The sequence below is a fragment of the Aethalodelphis obliquidens genome, unplaced genomic scaffold (assembly GCF_003676395.1).
Source record: "Aethalodelphis obliquidens isolate GAN/ISIS:26980383/991018 unplaced genomic scaffold, ASM367639v1 scaffold42, whole genome shotgun sequence".
NCBI lineage: Eukaryota > Metazoa > Chordata > Mammalia > Artiodactyla > Delphinidae > Aethalodelphis > Aethalodelphis obliquidens.
Genome location: NW_020837986.1, coordinates 10,878,627 through 10,895,831, shown reverse-complemented (window position 1 = coordinate 10,895,831; position 17,205 = coordinate 10,878,627). Strand labels below are relative to the sequence as shown.

General features: G+C 37.2%; 1 protein-coding gene across 14 annotated transcripts in view; it reads right to left on the bottom strand.

Moving 5' to 3' along the window:
- The window catches only part of NCOA6 (nuclear receptor coactivator 6), a 97,235-nt gene that overhangs the window by 68,834 nt on the left and 11,196 nt on the right, over positions 1-17,205 (bottom strand). The window contains exon 2 of one of the 14 annotated variants that reach the window (XM_027078519.1): positions 8,618-8,695. The exons of 12 other annotated variants lie outside the window; for them this stretch is intronic. The gene's annotated coding sequence lies outside the window, so the exon portion shown is untranslated. Of the gene's footprint in view, positions 1-8,309; positions 8,573-8,617; positions 8,696-17,205 lie in introns of those variants that run through there. One more of the 14 variants, XM_027078520.1, reaches the window with a different exon arrangement.

Genomic DNA, 17,205 nt, shown 5'->3' with positions numbered 1-17,205 from the left:
CTTGGCTCTTTGATTTCAATGTTACCATATTTCCCTGAGAAACTGGAACTCAACTGGTATAAGATCTTTAACTCTTCCTTCTTCCATTAGTAGCTATTCTCCACACTCTTCTCTCATCTTCCTTCTTTCAAAAAGTTAACATCAAGCTGGGAGCTAAAATGGAGGCTATAACAATGCCTGGTTCATCTCTATCATCACCTCCACCCTAATTTTTCATTGATATATTTAAGGAAACACTAAGAGTCAAAGTTATCAACAGCACTGGAAACTAAGACTGCTGCTCAAAGAACTGTTGGACTCATATATGACTTTTCTGCCAAACAGCAGGCAGGAATGGGGCTTTAGATAGAGTAGAGCCAGCAGGAAGGTAACAGATTTTTAACTAACCTCCTCCAACTACCTGCTCCAAAACAGCTTTCTCCAGAGGCAGCAATGGCAGTGGTAAGTCACATCACCCTACTGTGAGAGACTCACTTAGTATGGTCAGGGCTATTACATGCCCACAGCCTTCCTTCTCTACTTCAGATTCTATAACATACAAAGTAGTACATACACCCTGAGATTTGAAAGCAATTGCAGGAAGGGCTGAGAGAGCAAAAGCCCTGGGAGCATTACATTCTGGAAATCACAGTTATTTGCAGCCTAGGCTTCAAATGATCAAAAAACAAACCCTCTTTTCCAAAGTCAAATTACCACGTCAGAGGACGGGCTTTCCCCTACTCAATCCAGCAGGAAACACATAAATGACTGCTGGACACTAGAAAGTATTCAGAAACTATGTGCATCCGTTAGTCCTTTAGTTTAACATCCGATAGGAGAATTCCTACAGCTACCAAATAGCCAATGAAGGAAACTGTCTACCCTATTTGGCACATACTAGACCTGTATACCCCTCTCCTTATTCAAGGAAGAATAATTGAGGGAAGAGATAGAAAAACATTCTGTAACATAAAAGAAGAGAAACTCTGCATCTGTAATTCAGAAAATGAATATGTAAGGAGCAACAGGTTAAATTTTAGAAATCAACTACGTTACTCTCAACAAATTTGATAAAACACACTGAAATAAGAGTTCAAAGTTCACAGGCAGAAATGAAAAGAACTAGTTGAGATGCAGGCAGAAATAAGACAGGGGGAAAAGAAAGGTAAAAACTACAAATATTCTGTAACAGAATTCAAATCTTTACTAGAAAAAGTAAAGAGCAGAATACTTAATTAGAAATGTGGAGACAACAAATTTGAGAAATTCTTCCAGAATGGAGAAGGAAAGGACAAAGTAATGAAAAGTATGAGAGGATTGACAAGGAGAGAAGAGAGAAATAAACTTCAAATAATTTGTTATCCCTGAAACAAATGGACAGAAATAATAATTAAAGATTTTTTAAAAAGGAAATGTAAGCTTTCCTGAGTCAGAGAATCTTCTGCATCTCCAGCTCTAAAGAGCTTACAAAAGACCAGGCAAAATTACTAAAAAGATAGTGACAACTGGATTTGTTCTAGTGAAATTTTCAGATTTCAAGGATAAAGAAAATGCCCCAAATCACTCAAGAAGGAAAAAACAAGTCATACATAGAGGACCAAAATTCGGTCTGGCCACAGATTTTTGCTTTGCAAGACCACAAGATAATGGCAAAATATTAAAGAATTAATAGTGGAAAAAATAATGTGACCTAATAATCCTGCTCCCTCCCCCACCAAGTTGTCATTCAGTGTGAAATCAATATAATAATACTTTCAGATGTATATCAATCATGTACTTTTCACAAAAATATTATCTGAATAATAATTAACCAAAAACAAAGACCTTGAGAATAGGAAGCAAGAAATGAAATCAGTTAAACATAGGGCTAAGTCTAAATAACTGTTACAAATGATTAGCACCAAACGTTATTTTTTAAAAATGATTATTCAAAAGGAAGGTAAGGTACAAAATAAAGATGAACTATTATCAGTCACCATCATCTTCGAGTACTACGAACAATTTTGCTAAAATGCTCTGTCATTAATTTAATGGGTTACCCCTCCCCTCTCCATTAAACGATAGAGTTTTAGACTAGGTCAAGGAACACTGGTCTATTCTAGATACCTCATACAATAAGAACCATAAAATAAGTGGCCTTTTGTGACTGGCTTCTTTCACTTAGCTTCATTTCTCCAAGGTGTTGTAGCAAGTAACAGTACTTCATTTTTTAAATTACCAAATAATATCCCTTTGTATGGAAATACCATATTCATTCATTCATTCATTCATTCATCAGTTAATAGACATTTGGGTTGTTTCCACCATTCACTATTATGAATAATGCTGCTATGAATATTTGTGTACAAGTTTTGGTGGAGATATGTTTTCATTTCTCTTGCGTGTATATATATACCTAGAAGTGAAATTGCTGGGTTATATGTTATCTCTATACTTAACCTTTCGAGGAATTGCCAGACTGTTTTCCAAAGGAGTTACACCATTTTCCATTCGCATCAGCAGTATACAAGGGTTCCAATTTCTCCACATCCTCACCAACATTTGTTATCCTTCTGATTATAGCCATCCTAGTGGGTGTGAAATTGTATCTCATTGTGGTTTTGATTTGCATTTCCCTGATGGCTAAAGGTGTTGAGCATATTTTCATGTTTACTGGCCACTGGCATGATTTCTTTGGGGAAATATCTATTCAAATCCTTTGCCAATTTCTAAATTAGGATGTTTGTCTTTTTATTACTGAATTTTAAGAGTTCTTGATAAATTTTAGATATAAATTCCTTTTCAGATATATGATTTACAAATATTGTCTTCCGTTTTGTGGGTTGCTGTAGGTGACTTTTCTTTTTATTTAGTTCTCTTCTGATTGTTCATTAATGGATGTTGTGTCATATTTCTTTACAGGACATGACTTTGTTTTGTAGTTGGGACAAACTGGTTGAGTATTTGGAAAAAATTTTATAAGTTCTCACTTCAGGACTTCCCTCGTGATCCAGTGGTTAAGACTCCGTGCTTCCACTGCAGGGGGCACAGGTTCGATCCCTGGCTGGGGAAGTTCCACATGCTGCCACGATGCAACCAAAAAAAAAAAAAATTCTCCTCACTTCATAATTGTCCTAGTCTGTCCGAGCTGCTATAACAAAATTCCATAAACTGGATGGCTTATAAACAACAGAAATTTACTTCTCATAGTTCTGGAAGCTGAGATGTCCAAGATCACTGTGCCGGCGTGGTTGGGTTACAATCTGCCAACTTCTTGCAGTGTCCTCATGTGGTGGAAGGGGCTAGGGAGCTCTGTGTGATCTCTCTTATAAGAGCGCTAATCCCATTCATGACTGCATGAGGGCTCCACCCTCATGACCTAAGCACCTCCCAAGAGGCCCACCTTCTAATACCATCATATTGGGCATTATGACTTTGAAATATGAATTTGGGGGGAACACAAACATTCAGACCTTATCAACAATGTATACTAAAAAATTCTGACTAAAAAGTTAAATGCAGGGACTTCTCTGGCAGGCCACTGGTTAAGACTCTGTGCTTCCACTGCAGGGGACGTGGGTTTGATCCCTGGTCCGGGAACTATGATCCCACATGCCGCGTGGTGTGGCCAAAAAAAAAAAAGCTTAAGTTAAATATAAAAAATAAAATCATAAAACTACAATCACAGGCTGGTTATATATTCATATATAGTATATTTATCATTTCACGGACTGAAGAGCTAAAGCAAAATATAGATTTTATCATATAATTTCATTATTATTTTTAAAATTTTGCAGGACAAAGTACACAAGAGTAAAAAGGCAAAATACAAGTTGGGAATTATATTTGTAAATAACAAAAGGTTAATAAACTTAACATTAAAGTCCTCTTAAAAATTAAGGAAAACATTAACATCCCAACAGAAAAATTGGCCCCCCAAATGGAAAATTTATAAAATTAGAAATAAAAATCATCAATAACTATATGAAAAGTTCATTTCATAAGTAATCAAAAAAAAGCAGATGAAATATGCCTTTCTTCCAACATCAAATGGCAAATATTTTTAAAATGAAATACTCAAATGTGGCAAAGGTACAATGAAATAGATTAACATTCATATTTTGCTTTTACATGTTCATTCTCCTTAACATCATAACTAATCCTAACCTCTAGGAATCTAACTCAATAAATAATGAGAGATGTGGTTAAAGATTTATATTTGAAGGTGTTTATCAAAATATTAATAATAGTGAGAAACTGGAAGCTAGCTCAAGGCTCTACAGCAGAAGTGGTTAATCAATTTAAATGTACTCAAATACTGCTTCTCCATTAAAATTCATGTTTTCAGGAATACTTAACATCATGGGAAATGTTCACATTTTAAATATAAGAAGTATATAAAACTGATTCATTATTTCAATTTTCTTAATGTTGGTACACATGTTGGGAAAAAGACAAAGGAAACTCAATAATAAGACAAACAACCCAATAAAAAATGGGCAGAAGATTTGAACAGATACATTACAATAAGCACACGAAAAGATGTTCAATATCATTGATCATCAGGAGAATGCAAATTAAAGCTACACCTGCTATAATGGCTGAAATTAAAAAGAATGATAATATCAAATGTTGACAAAGATGCAGAGCAACTGAAACTCTCATATGGTGGGAATGTAAAAAGGTACAAACAATTTGGCAGTTTAAAGTTATAAAGTTTCTTATCAGAAGACCCAGCAATCTCACTCTTAGGTATTTACCCCAAATAAATGAAAACATGTCTACACAAAGACTTGCCTATGAAAATTAATAGCAACTTTATCTACAATAGCCTCAACTGAAAGTAAACGAAACAAATCAAATGTCTATCAGTTAGCAAATGGATAAACTGAAGTATATCCCTACAATAGAATACTGCCAAATAATAAACAGGATCAACTACTGAAAGGATTCTCAACCAGTGTAGGGAGGAGATTTGGTCCCCTATTGGACATCTGGCAACGTCTGGAGACATTTCTGATTCTTAGAAATGGGGAGGGGAGTGCTAATGGCTTCTAGTGGACAACGGTCAGGAATACTGCTAAATAACCCACAATGCACAGGACAATCTCCAAGACAAAGAATTATCCTGTCCAAAATGTCCACAGTGCCAAGTCTGAAGAACTCTGAACTGCTGATACAGGCAACAACATGAATGAATCTCAAAAACTTCATGGTGATCAAAAGAATATTTCTATGATATTCTAGAACAGGCAAAACCAACCTACAGTAACAGACATCAGATGGGTGCTTGCCTGAGACTGGGGTGGGGACTGATTGCACAGGGATGAGGTACCTTTGGAGTGAAAATGGTCTATATCTTGATTGTGGGGATATATACATCTGTTCCAATGAAAACTGTACACATAAAATTAGTGCATCTTACTGTATGTAAATTTTAGATATAAGATTAGTAAAAAATAAATTGTGGAAGCTGGGTGAAAGGTACATGGGGGTTCATGATAGTATTCTCCTTTCATATCTGTCTCAATTTCCACGACAAAATGTTTTTTTAAAAAATACACATGTATATAAACACTAAATGATACAGGGAGAGGCCTTAATTGAATCTTTAAACACACACACACACACAGGCACGCACACACACACACAAAACCCACTCAAGATTAAAATCTCATTGTGAGAATGATCTTTGTGTTATGTATCTGCTCTTGAAGGGGAAAGAAGCTGATGTGAAAGACAGAAGGAAGAAAGAGATATAGTTTGATACAGGGAAGGTAAAGAAAATTTCACAAACTACTCCTCACCACCACCACTCTTTTTAATGTCCCATTTAGTCCCAGCCTGGCACTAAGCCATGTCTTCTGTGGTAGACAGACTTCTAATATGGCCACCAATTATCCCAGCCTCCTGGTATTCATGCCCTCGTGTAATCTCCCCTGCCCCCTCTTCCCCCTGAGGGATGGCCTAGTGACTTACTTCTAACCAAAAAAATACAACAAAAGTGATGGGACAGCACGTCCATGATTAGGTTATAAAAGAATGAGACTTTCATCTCCCTAGGAGGCTCTACTGCCTTCTCAGCTTGCCACGTTGGAGAGGCTACAAGGCAAGAAACTGACAACCAGTAGCTAGTGAGAAACCAAGGCCTTAAATCCAACATCCCTTGAGGAAGGTAATTCTGCCAACAACCAAGTAAGTTTAGAGGAAATCCGTCTTCAGTCAATCACTGAGATGAGACTCCAGTCCTGGCTGACACCTTGACTGCTGCCTGTAAGAGACCCTGAAACAGAGGGCCCACCTAAGCCAGATTCCTGACCCATGGAAACTGTGCCCTAATAAATGTGTGTTGTTTTAAGCTGCTAAATCTGTGGTAATTTGTTATGCAACAATAGATAACTAATGCACCCTCCCTGGAAATCCTGCTGAACATTCACTTCTTTTTAAATTATTTGGCAGTTTCTTAACAAGTTAGATACACCATACAACCTAGCAGTACAACTGTTAGGGATTTACTCCAGAATAAGTGAAAATATATCTATACAATGATTTGCACAAAAATGCTTACAGTAGCTTTATTCACAATCATCAAATACTGGAAACAACTCAACTGTCTATCACAGGTGAACAGATAAACAAGCATGGTATACCCATACAACAAAACACTACTCATTCAAAAGGAATGAACCACTGACACATGCAACAACATGGATAAATATCAAAATCATTCTGTTGAAAAATAAAATAAAATAAAATGTTTAGACTAATGTTGGCCCACTATAAAAGCTCAATAAACACCAGCTATAATAAAAAAAGAAAAAAGAAATTTAGAGCCATATCTGGCATGTATTAAATGCTCAATAAATGTTAGTCATTTTCATTAAAAAAAATCATTCTGCTGAGTGAAAGAAGCTAGACTCATAACAGAACATAATGTATCAATGCATTTACATAAAGTTCTGGAAAATGCAAAGCAATATATAGGTGGAGGGGCTAGGAGGGACAGACTGCAGGGAATATAAGGAATTTCTTAGGAAGATGGAAATTTTCTGTATCTTGGTTGTGACAGGTGTTTCATAATAAATACTGTAAACTAATAAGAACATCTGTCAAAATTCACTGAAACATGTTTCACTTTTAAATGGTGCAGTTTACTGTATGTAAATTATACCTCATTAAGTTGACCAAAAATAATAATAATAATAATAACCTTCTTTGTTAAGTCTTCTTTAACTACATCTAATGCAGCTGATTCCATTATTCTACCTTAGCCCCCATACAACACTCTATATTTAAATTATTCAAACTACCGAGAATCTGGAGTGTCTTGAATTCTACAGTAGCTAAAAGTTACAGAACACTATTATGTGCAAGGCACTGTTCTAAGCACTTTGTATTATTAACTCAATTAGTTCCCCCCAAAACCCCATGTAATAGATTCTATTACCCCCCTTGTACAAATGAGGACACTGAGGTATTAGAGAAGTAACTTGTTTAAGGTTTTACAGCTAGTAAGTGACAGAGCTGTGACTGGAGCCCAGTCAATTAGTAATAGAGGCTGGGCTCTTCACTACCACCACCACCCCACTCTATACCTCAGACCACTCGAGTATTAGGTAAAAGCATACTCTCAGCTCACTAGAGACTAATAGGTTCATCCACTCATTCAACAAATATTTAAGCATATAGCACATGTTAGTTATTGTTCTAAATGCTAAAGATATAATGGTGAAAAAAATATAGACATGGTACCTGCTTTTACAGAGCTTTCATTCTAGTAAAAATTTAGGTTTAAAGTACAGGATTCTAAAACAAAATATTTATCCCTTATTTATATATTTATCCAAATATTTACGCAAAAAAATTCACAAGGTGCGTAGTGGCCAGATCTGCTTTAACTAGCTAAAACGGTGATTCCCAAACTTGGCAGCACTTTAGAATCACCTTGGGATCTTCTAAAAATTCCCAGGCCATACCCCCACAATCTAGGGTGGGGGGTGGTGGTAGGGAGGGGGAACAAAGACATTAGTACTTTGCAAAGCTCCAAAGGTGATTCCAATGTAAAGACAAGTTTGGGAAATCACTAAGCTTGAGTTTTTATCGGTCTGAATAATGATAAAGTTCATTCATGGTGATGCAGACAAGGGTAAAAGAAAAGAAAACAAACAAACAAAACCCATATATACTTGCCCTTCCCTTAACCAGAGATATGCAAGGTAAAGGTAGCTTTGTTTTACCCCAATGTTATGAATTCTGAGAACATTAGAAAGAGGGCCATATAATTATTTTCCTTCTTGGATTTATCCATGCCTCCATCACCCACCAGAATCACAGACAACTGAGATATTCACCTTTTCATCTTTTCCTGGTACTTTCCATGGAACCAATAAAGAATTCTGCCATATTATATATATTCAGCATAACTGATAAAGATATAACAACTGCTTTTATATTAAGCAGATCTTATTTAATTCAGTCACTTTGGGTCCAATCCACATGCCAAATGCAGCTTGCCGAAGTAAAATACCCTGTGGACACTGAGATCAAAATGGCTTCTTTTTTTAAAAAAAGTCTACTTCCTAATTCAATTCTTTGTTTAGGCTGAATCCAAATCTTTTATAACTCGAACTTGCATTTGTGTACTACAGAATCAACAGACCTGTTTAAGAACTCTCTGACCACTCTCAGAAAAGATAGTCAGAAGTTGAGTAGGACCCCTCTCCATTCCATCCAGGACCTAGACAGAAAGGAAAAAGGGCAAAGAGGAAGAAGAAAAACATCAGAAGACTTAATATATAATCCCAATAAACCTATTCAAAGCAAATTTTTGTGACTGGCCAAATTCCTTCTATCACTGTTTCTGTTAATTTCACTCTAGAAAGAGTTGTGAAAGACATGAGATTACCTACAGCCTCAAGTCCAGTGATTTCTTTTAAAGGAAAGCTTATCATAATCACCAAGGAAGCTTTTTCAAAATACAACAGCAGTGGTCATACAAGTATGTTCTTTTTATAATTCATTATCCTTATGATTTGTGCACTTCGCATTATGTGTGTTATACTTCAAGTAACAAATATCAAAAAACAGATACATTTGTCCTGGGCAGAACCCCTGAAGAATTCTAATTAAGAAGGTAGCAGAAAACAGTCCCACAGAGGTTAGTAAACCTCTTTTACATGATTTGCCCTAGTTACATGATTTGCCCTAGGTCACATATGTCGTTAGCTACAGACTTAGTCCTTCTTGTCATTTTCCTACTCTTTCTGTTGTAAAACTGTAAATATGCTAATAATATTAAACTTTTAAATTTAACATTTACTCTCCTTATTCTCTGAAAAAAAATTTTATTACATGCAACTACTGCAAAAAACAAACAAGTAAACAAATAAATGGGAAACACAGATGTCCTGGGTTCACAACTGTGCACCATCGCAGCTGTTGCACCACCCATATAAGGAAATTAAATAAAGTCTAATGCTCATCCAATGATTTCCTAACTGCAGTATCCATTTTTTATGCTTCAATACAAATGTCAAATGATTAGTAGTAAAATTAACTGAATAAATCTTGAGAACAGACTAGCATTATTTATAATAATGAAACACAGGTCGACAGAAAGGAAAAAGAGCAGGATGAGTGTGCCCCAAGTTTTAGTTGTGACCTTCTCATAAAGTTGTATGATTTGGAGCAGGGTACAATCTCTCTGTGCCTAAGACACCTAAATTATAAAATGAGAGGATGGATCACTAAGCTAGCGCTAAAGAGAATCACAGGTTCCTTCTAGATTTAAGAAAACTCAAAGACTGTTTATCAGGAAATATAATTATTTTCTATATGCTTTCACATTAACAAATAATATCTCTACTCAAATGTTTTAAGTAGCTTTGTAAAATAAGAATCCTAGAATTCCTCTGGCATCTGATTCATAAACACAAGCATATTCTTCAGCTTGTGTCAAATACAAATCTCCTAGATTTGTTGTCTAGGTGCAAGTTGTCTCCCTCTCAAATATGGCTAATAACAATACCCTTGATACTTTTCCACCACCACCATAAGACTTTTTTGCATGAGTTTAACTTTATATTTTGAAATCATTTCAGACTTGCAGAGCACAAGCTATTTTTTAAATAGAAAATATATGTGTAAAGAAGTCCCTCACAGGGGGCTTCCCTGGAAGAATCCGCCTGCCAATGGAGGGGACACGGGTTCAAGCCCTGGTCCAGGAAGATCCCACATGCCACGGAGCAACTAAGCCCGTGCACCACTACTACTGAGCCTGCGGGCCACAACTACTGAAGCCTGCGTGCCTAGAGCCTGTGCTCTGCAACAAGAGAAGCCACTGCAATGAGAAGCCCGTGCAGCGCAACGAATAGTAGCCTCCGCTCACCACAACTAGAGAAAGCCTGCGCGTAGCAACAAAGACCCAACGCAGCCAAAAATAAATAAAATAAAATAAATAAATTTATATATATAAAAAAAGAAGTCCCTCACAGGGACTTCCCTGGTGGCACAGTGGTTAAGACTGTGTGCTCCAATGCAGGGGGCCCGGGTTCAATCCTTGGTCAGGGAACTAGATCTCACATGCATGCCACAACTAAGAGTTCGCATGCCACAACTAAGGAGGCTACCTGCTGCAACTAGACCTGGCACAACCAAATAGACCTGGCACAACCAAATAAAATCAATCAATCCATCCATCAATCAATAAAATTCCTTAAAAAAAAAGTTCCTCATAATTTCTTTTTTCTTAATTTCTAATCTACTGTAATTTGAATACTTGCAATGGATGCATTTGTTCAACCTCCGTTTACCAACCACCTACTATGTACCAGGCACTCTGCTAAACAGTTTCCTGCTCCTGAAGTTACTATATAAGAAACAAAAAAATTGTGGAAAGGATAATTTAAATAATATTTTCATGAATGCCTAGGTCTGGATATTACACTTACAGTATTTTAAAAATTAAGCTGGGGCTTCCCTGGTGGCACAGTGGTAGGGAGTCCGCCTGCCAATGCAGGGGACACGGGTTCGTGCCCCGGTCCGGGAGGATCCCCCATGCCGCGGAGTGGCTGGGCCCGTGGGCCATGGCTGCTGAGCCTGCGTGTCCGGAGCCTGTGCTCCGCAACGGGAGAGGCCACAACAATGAGAGGCACGCGTACCGCAAAAAAAAAAAAAAAAAAATTAAGTTGGCCTTTTAACCATATAACCTTAAATGTTTCAGGATAAGGCATTTTTTAAAGTATATTAATAAATAGTTAAATGTGAACTGTGAAAGACAATTTGCTATGGCACAACTTAATTTAAGATCCAATTCCATCCTCCCTACACCCTCTTATAAGATTCTTATAAAACTCTTACATGCTTCCTGTTCCCAAGTCCAGGGTTCCCAACGGAAAATTTATGCAAACCTCCAGCCAAATCATAGAAACTTAGTGCCCTGAAAAGATCAACAAAATGCCTGTCAAGGCGACTGGCATTTCACTACTGTAACAACCCTGGTTTGCTCTTGGTAGGGATAATAGACAATTTAAGAGATTAGGGAATATTAACATTAAATCTTCATTTCAATCCTGACATTTTAGTATAAGAAACAAAAAATAAATCTGTGAAATGCAAAATTTGAAATCCCTAAAACTACTCATGCTAACACAGATATATACAGTTGAACTTTTTTTTTTTTTTTTTTGCGGTACGCGGGCCTCTCATTGTTGTGGCCTCTCCCGATGCGGAGCACAGGCTCCGGATGCGCAGGCCCAGCGGCCATGGCTCACGGGCCCAGCTGCTCCGCTGCATGTGGGATCTTCCCGGACCGGGACACGAACGCGTGTCCCCTGCATCGGCAGGTGGACTCTCAACCACTGTGCCACCAGGGAAGCCCTACAGTTGAGCTTTGAACAACGTAGGAGTTAGGGGCTCTGACCCCAGAAGCATTCAAAAATTTGAGTATAAGTTTACAGCCAGCCCTCCATATCTGTGGTTTTATATCCATGGATTCGACCAACTGTGGATGTACTGTACTATGTATTTATTGAAAAAAAAAAATCTGCGTATAAGTGAAATGGCACAGTCAGACCATGTTGTTCAAGGGTCAACTGTAGTTAATAATTTTAATTGAGTACAATATAAACTAACAGATTAAGTCAGAGGTTCAATGAGAGTTTTCCCATCTTGTTAGATACCACAGTAAATGGATAAAGTAAAATGTAAAGAAAAACTACTTTATATGTCATGTTCTAATTGTGAACCACCACTTTCTTTCATTCATAATAAAGCTTCAGTCGAAAAACAATGCAGGGGGACTTCCCTGGCAGTCCAATGGCTAAGACTCCGCACTCCCAATGCAGGTGTCACAGGTTCGATCCCTGGTTGGGGAACTAAGATCCTGCATGCTGCACAGAGTGGCAAAAAAAAAAAAAAGGGAATTCCAGTCTTTTAACCCATGCTGTAATATACAAATGACATTGAAAAGCTGACCAAATCCTACAATCTAGGAAGTAATTTTTTAAAAATTCCCTAAATATAACTTGATGAGACCGAGCACCATTAGAGGTCCCTTGGTAATCATCCAGTCCAATACCTGCATGGAACAGACAAAAAAATTAAGGCCCGAGTAAACAATTTGTCCAAAGCTTCTTAGTTGTAGGGAAGTCTTTCATTTTATGTATGACACTTCTTTACAAAAGAAATACTTCATTTTAAAAGCACTAGAAAAGCAGGTTATATAATGATAATGAATGTTGCCTTGCCTGAAGAAAGTGTTGAAGACAACTTGAGAGAACAATGGCTTTTTTTTCTCTATTAAGTTTCTAACAAGAAACTTAAATCATGAAATCTGGGCTCTAAATTACAAAAGTCCTTAGGCCATCATTCTAAGAGTCTGCCAGTGTTTCTTCTTCTCCACTGTTTTAACACAGAGTCATCCCTCGGTATCCATGGGGTATTGATTCCAGGACCGCCCCGCAAAACTAAAATCTGCAAATGCTCAAGTCCCTTATATAAAATGCTGTAGTATTTGCATATAACAGCACATCCTACCCATATACTGTAAGTCATCTCTAGATTACCTATAATACCTAACACAATGTAAATGATATGTAAATAGTTGTAAATACAATGTAAATAGTTTCCAAAAACTTGACAAATTCAAGTTTTGCTCTTTGGAACTTTCTGGAATTTTGGGGGGGGAATGTTTTCAATCCCTGGTTGGTTGAATATGCAGATGAGGAACCCACGGATACAGAGGGTCAGGTGCATTCACAGTTTTGTCAGGCCTTTTTTTTTTTTTTTGCTTTATGCTCTTACAATTGTCACTTTCTTTTAAAATCAAACACTGGAGTCCTCAGATCAGCTTTCAGCTACAGCTAGCCTGTAGCTACCATTTCATCATTATTGATGACCCAGAATACACTTGGCAAACCTGCAGACAGAACTGTTATTAGATGAATACACTATTATTTTCAAACATAGGTAGAGCATCCAAACTGACTTGGAACAACCAGAAAAACATTTTTTCAAAATTCAAGAGAGATTTCTTAAAATAATCTTATCCGTAAATAATGAAGAAGAGATAATTTTTTGATCAGGAGAAGAAATTCAATGGCATAATAAACAGGTTCATATATATTAAAAAACAAAGAAATAAATTTCTGCCCCAGTTGCAAAAACAAGAAAAACAAAATTAAGGTTAAAAATTAACAAAACAGGGCTTCCCTGGTGGCACAGTGGTTGAGAGTCCGCCTGCCGATGCAGGGGACACAGTTTCGTGTCCCGGGTCTGGGAAGATCCCACATGCCGCGGAGCGGCTGGGCCCGTGAGCCATGGCCGCTGACCCTGCGCATCCGGAGCCTGTGCTCTGCAACAGGAGGGGCCGCAACAGTGAGAGGCCCGCGTACCGCAAAAAAAAAAAAAAAAAAAAAAAATTAACAAAACAAAAATATAGAAAAAAATTTAGAAGAATTATTAACTTCAGTGGAATGGTGGTGAGCAAGACAGGAACCTAGAAATCATAAAGAAAAAGACTGACAGACATGATTAGGTATTTAAAATAGTCTATATGTCAAAGAAACCACAAAGTCAAAAGCCAAATGAAAGGCTGGGATAATATACTTGCACAATGTGACAAAAAAGGGGTTAATACCCGAAATACACAAAAGTATCCCCAAACTGATTAAAAAGTAAAAAATTAACAACCCAAGAGAAAAATAAGTTAAAGGATTGGCAAAGATGATTTGCAGAATAGGGAATGCAAATTGGACAATGAATGTACGCAATTTATTAATGGTCAGGGAAACGAACATTAAAATAAGAAAACACTTTTCACCCAGCTGATAGGCAAAAACTAAAAAGATACCTGTTATCCAGGGCCAGTGGGAATAAGAACTGCAACCACCTTTATGGAAAATAACCTGGCAGTTCATAATATTGAAATAACCCATACTTGGGAATTTATCCTACAGAAGTAAAAGCTTCACTTCTTAAAGATATATGTATAAAAATGTCTACTGTTTGTGATGGGAAAAAAAATTGGAAACAACCTGAATGCCCATTGAGATAAATCTACATAAATGGAGTATTATGCAGCACAAAAAAATGAATTAGATATCTGTTTAATGATATGGAAGAAAACGTATGATACCCTATGAAGTAAAAAACAGAAGTTGTAGTATAATGCATATGGCATCATGAAAATCTTACAAAATAAGACAGAATATGAATCAGTATGTATATTTGTGTTTCTAAGAGCATAGAGAAAAACATGGAAGAATCACATTAGGCTAGTTGGATATGTTGGAGGATGTGAACTGGAGAGGAGGGGATGGTTGGCTTCTTCTTTGTGCACCTCAGATGAGACCCAACTTGTTCAATAAGCCTATACTGCCTTTGTGGTTTGAAAGGAAAATCCTATTTGAGCATTATTTGCAGCAGAAAATGGAATTAAAAAAATCTATAATAGGAATGACAGAAAAAAATAGCTATTTAAAATTGATAAAGAATTGGTATATAAAAGACAGCCAAATGAAACACTCAAGAGGACAAGAAACAAAAATAAATTCTGAGTGCTTCTGGGGTGGGTTTGTAAAACAACTTATGAATTCAGGATTTATCTCCATTTCAAAAAGAAAAATAAGAGAAATCTTTTATTCAAGACCTTTATGTTTCTCAATTTTTGCCTGCTTAGAATGCTTTTTTTAAAAAAAATTAAGTAATTTATTTATTTTTGGCTGCATTGTGTCTTCATTGCTGCACATGGGCTTTCTCTAGCTGTGGTGAGGGGGGTCTACTCTTCGTTGAGGCATGTGGGCTTCTCATTGTGGTGGCTTCTCGTTGTGGAGCATGGGCTCTAGGCACACGTGTGTCAGTAGCTGTGGCACATGGGTTCAGCAGTTGTGGCTCTCGGGCTCTAGAGCACAGGCTCAGCAGTTGTGGCGCATGGGTTTAGTTGCTCCATGGCAATGTGGGATCTTCCCAGACCAGGGATTGAACCCATGTCCCCCGCATTGGCAGGAGGATTCTTAACCACTGAGCCACCAGGGAAGTCCCTAGAATGATTTTTAAAATAGCAAACATGACTCATCACAAAATTCTGTCAAAGAAATGCCCTCTATTACATATTTGCAATATGTAAGGTTTATTTTTTTTTTGTTAAATTACATTTGATTTTAGTTATATTTTGAAACTTGAAATTTATCTTTTATAACAATGCACCATTCTTTATTACACTGTATAAAATTTAAAAATATATAGTACAAACTTGAAAATATCAAATCTACACTGAACAAAGGGTCAAATGATATGAAAAACTGGTTCAAACAAGATTGAAAAATACTCATCATTGATAAAAATTTTAAAAAAAATTGATAGTCACAAAAGAAAAAAATGCAACTTCGCAATGGAGAGATCTGGCAGTCACAACCTTAACCCTATGATCAAAGTTATCATCAATAGTGGGACAACAAGACATTTATGCACCTCAGGATATGATGCAATGTAAAGAGTATTTATTAAATATTTTTGCCGAAATGTTTAGCTAGAATCTAATCAAGTCTTAAACCTTCCAGTTTAGGGAAATACAACAACAAAAGAACAAGTTAAGGGACTTCCCTGGTGGTCCAGTGGTCAAGACTCCGTGCTCCCAATGCAGGGGGCCTGGGTTTGATCCCTGGTCGGGGAAGTAGATCCCACATGCATGCCTCAATTAAGAGCCCGCATGTAGGGCTTCTCTGGTGGCACAGTGGTTAAGAATCCGCCTGCCAATGCAGGGGACATGGGTTCGAGCCCTGGTCCGGGAAGATCCTACATGCCGCGGAGCAACTAAGCCCGTGCGCCACATCTACTGAGCCTGAGCTCTAGAGCCCGTGAGCCACAACAATGGAACCTGCGTGCCGCAACTATTGAAGCCCATGCGCCTAGAGCCCGTGCTCTGCAACAAGAAGCCACCACAATAGAAGCCCACGCACCACAAAGAAGAGTAGGTCCCCCTCACCGCAACTAGAGAAAAGCCCACATGCAGCAATGAAGACCCAACACAGCCAAAAATAAGATAAAATAAAAATTAAGAAAAAAAATGGAATTATTAAAAAAAAAAAAGAGCCCGCATGTAAACAAAGATCCCACGTGCCGCAACGAAGACCTAACACGGCCATAAATAAATAAAGTTTTAAAAAAGAAAACAATCAGATATATCCAGGATGTGGGACATACAACAAGAAAACTGCTCGGATCTCAACAAATCAGTGCCATGGGGGGAAAAAAGGTGAGGAAGCAGACAAGAAATGAGAATTGTTCTAGGTTTAAAAAAAAAAGACTACAAAAACAGCAACATACAGATACAATGCATAGTTCTTAATTTGATTCCACTTTGAACCAGGCAGTTATGTCATTATGGAGACAACTGGAGAAACAAATATAGACTTAATGTTAGAAACATTAAGGAATTAATGATAATTTTGTTCAGTATGATAACGGTGTTGTGATAATGTAGGAAAATGTTCTTATTTGTAAGAGATACATGCTACAGTATTTAAAGGCATAATACTATGATGCCAATTTTATTTTTATTTTTTTTAATTTTTAAAAAAATTTTTTGGAGGCCACACCACACGCCATGCAGGATCCTAGCTCCCTGACCCAGGGATCGAACCCACACCCCTGGCATTGGAAGCACCAAGTCCTAACCACTGGACTGCCAGGGAAGTCCAATGTCTTTATTTTTAAAAGGCTTAACATAATAAGTATATAAGTAAGCAT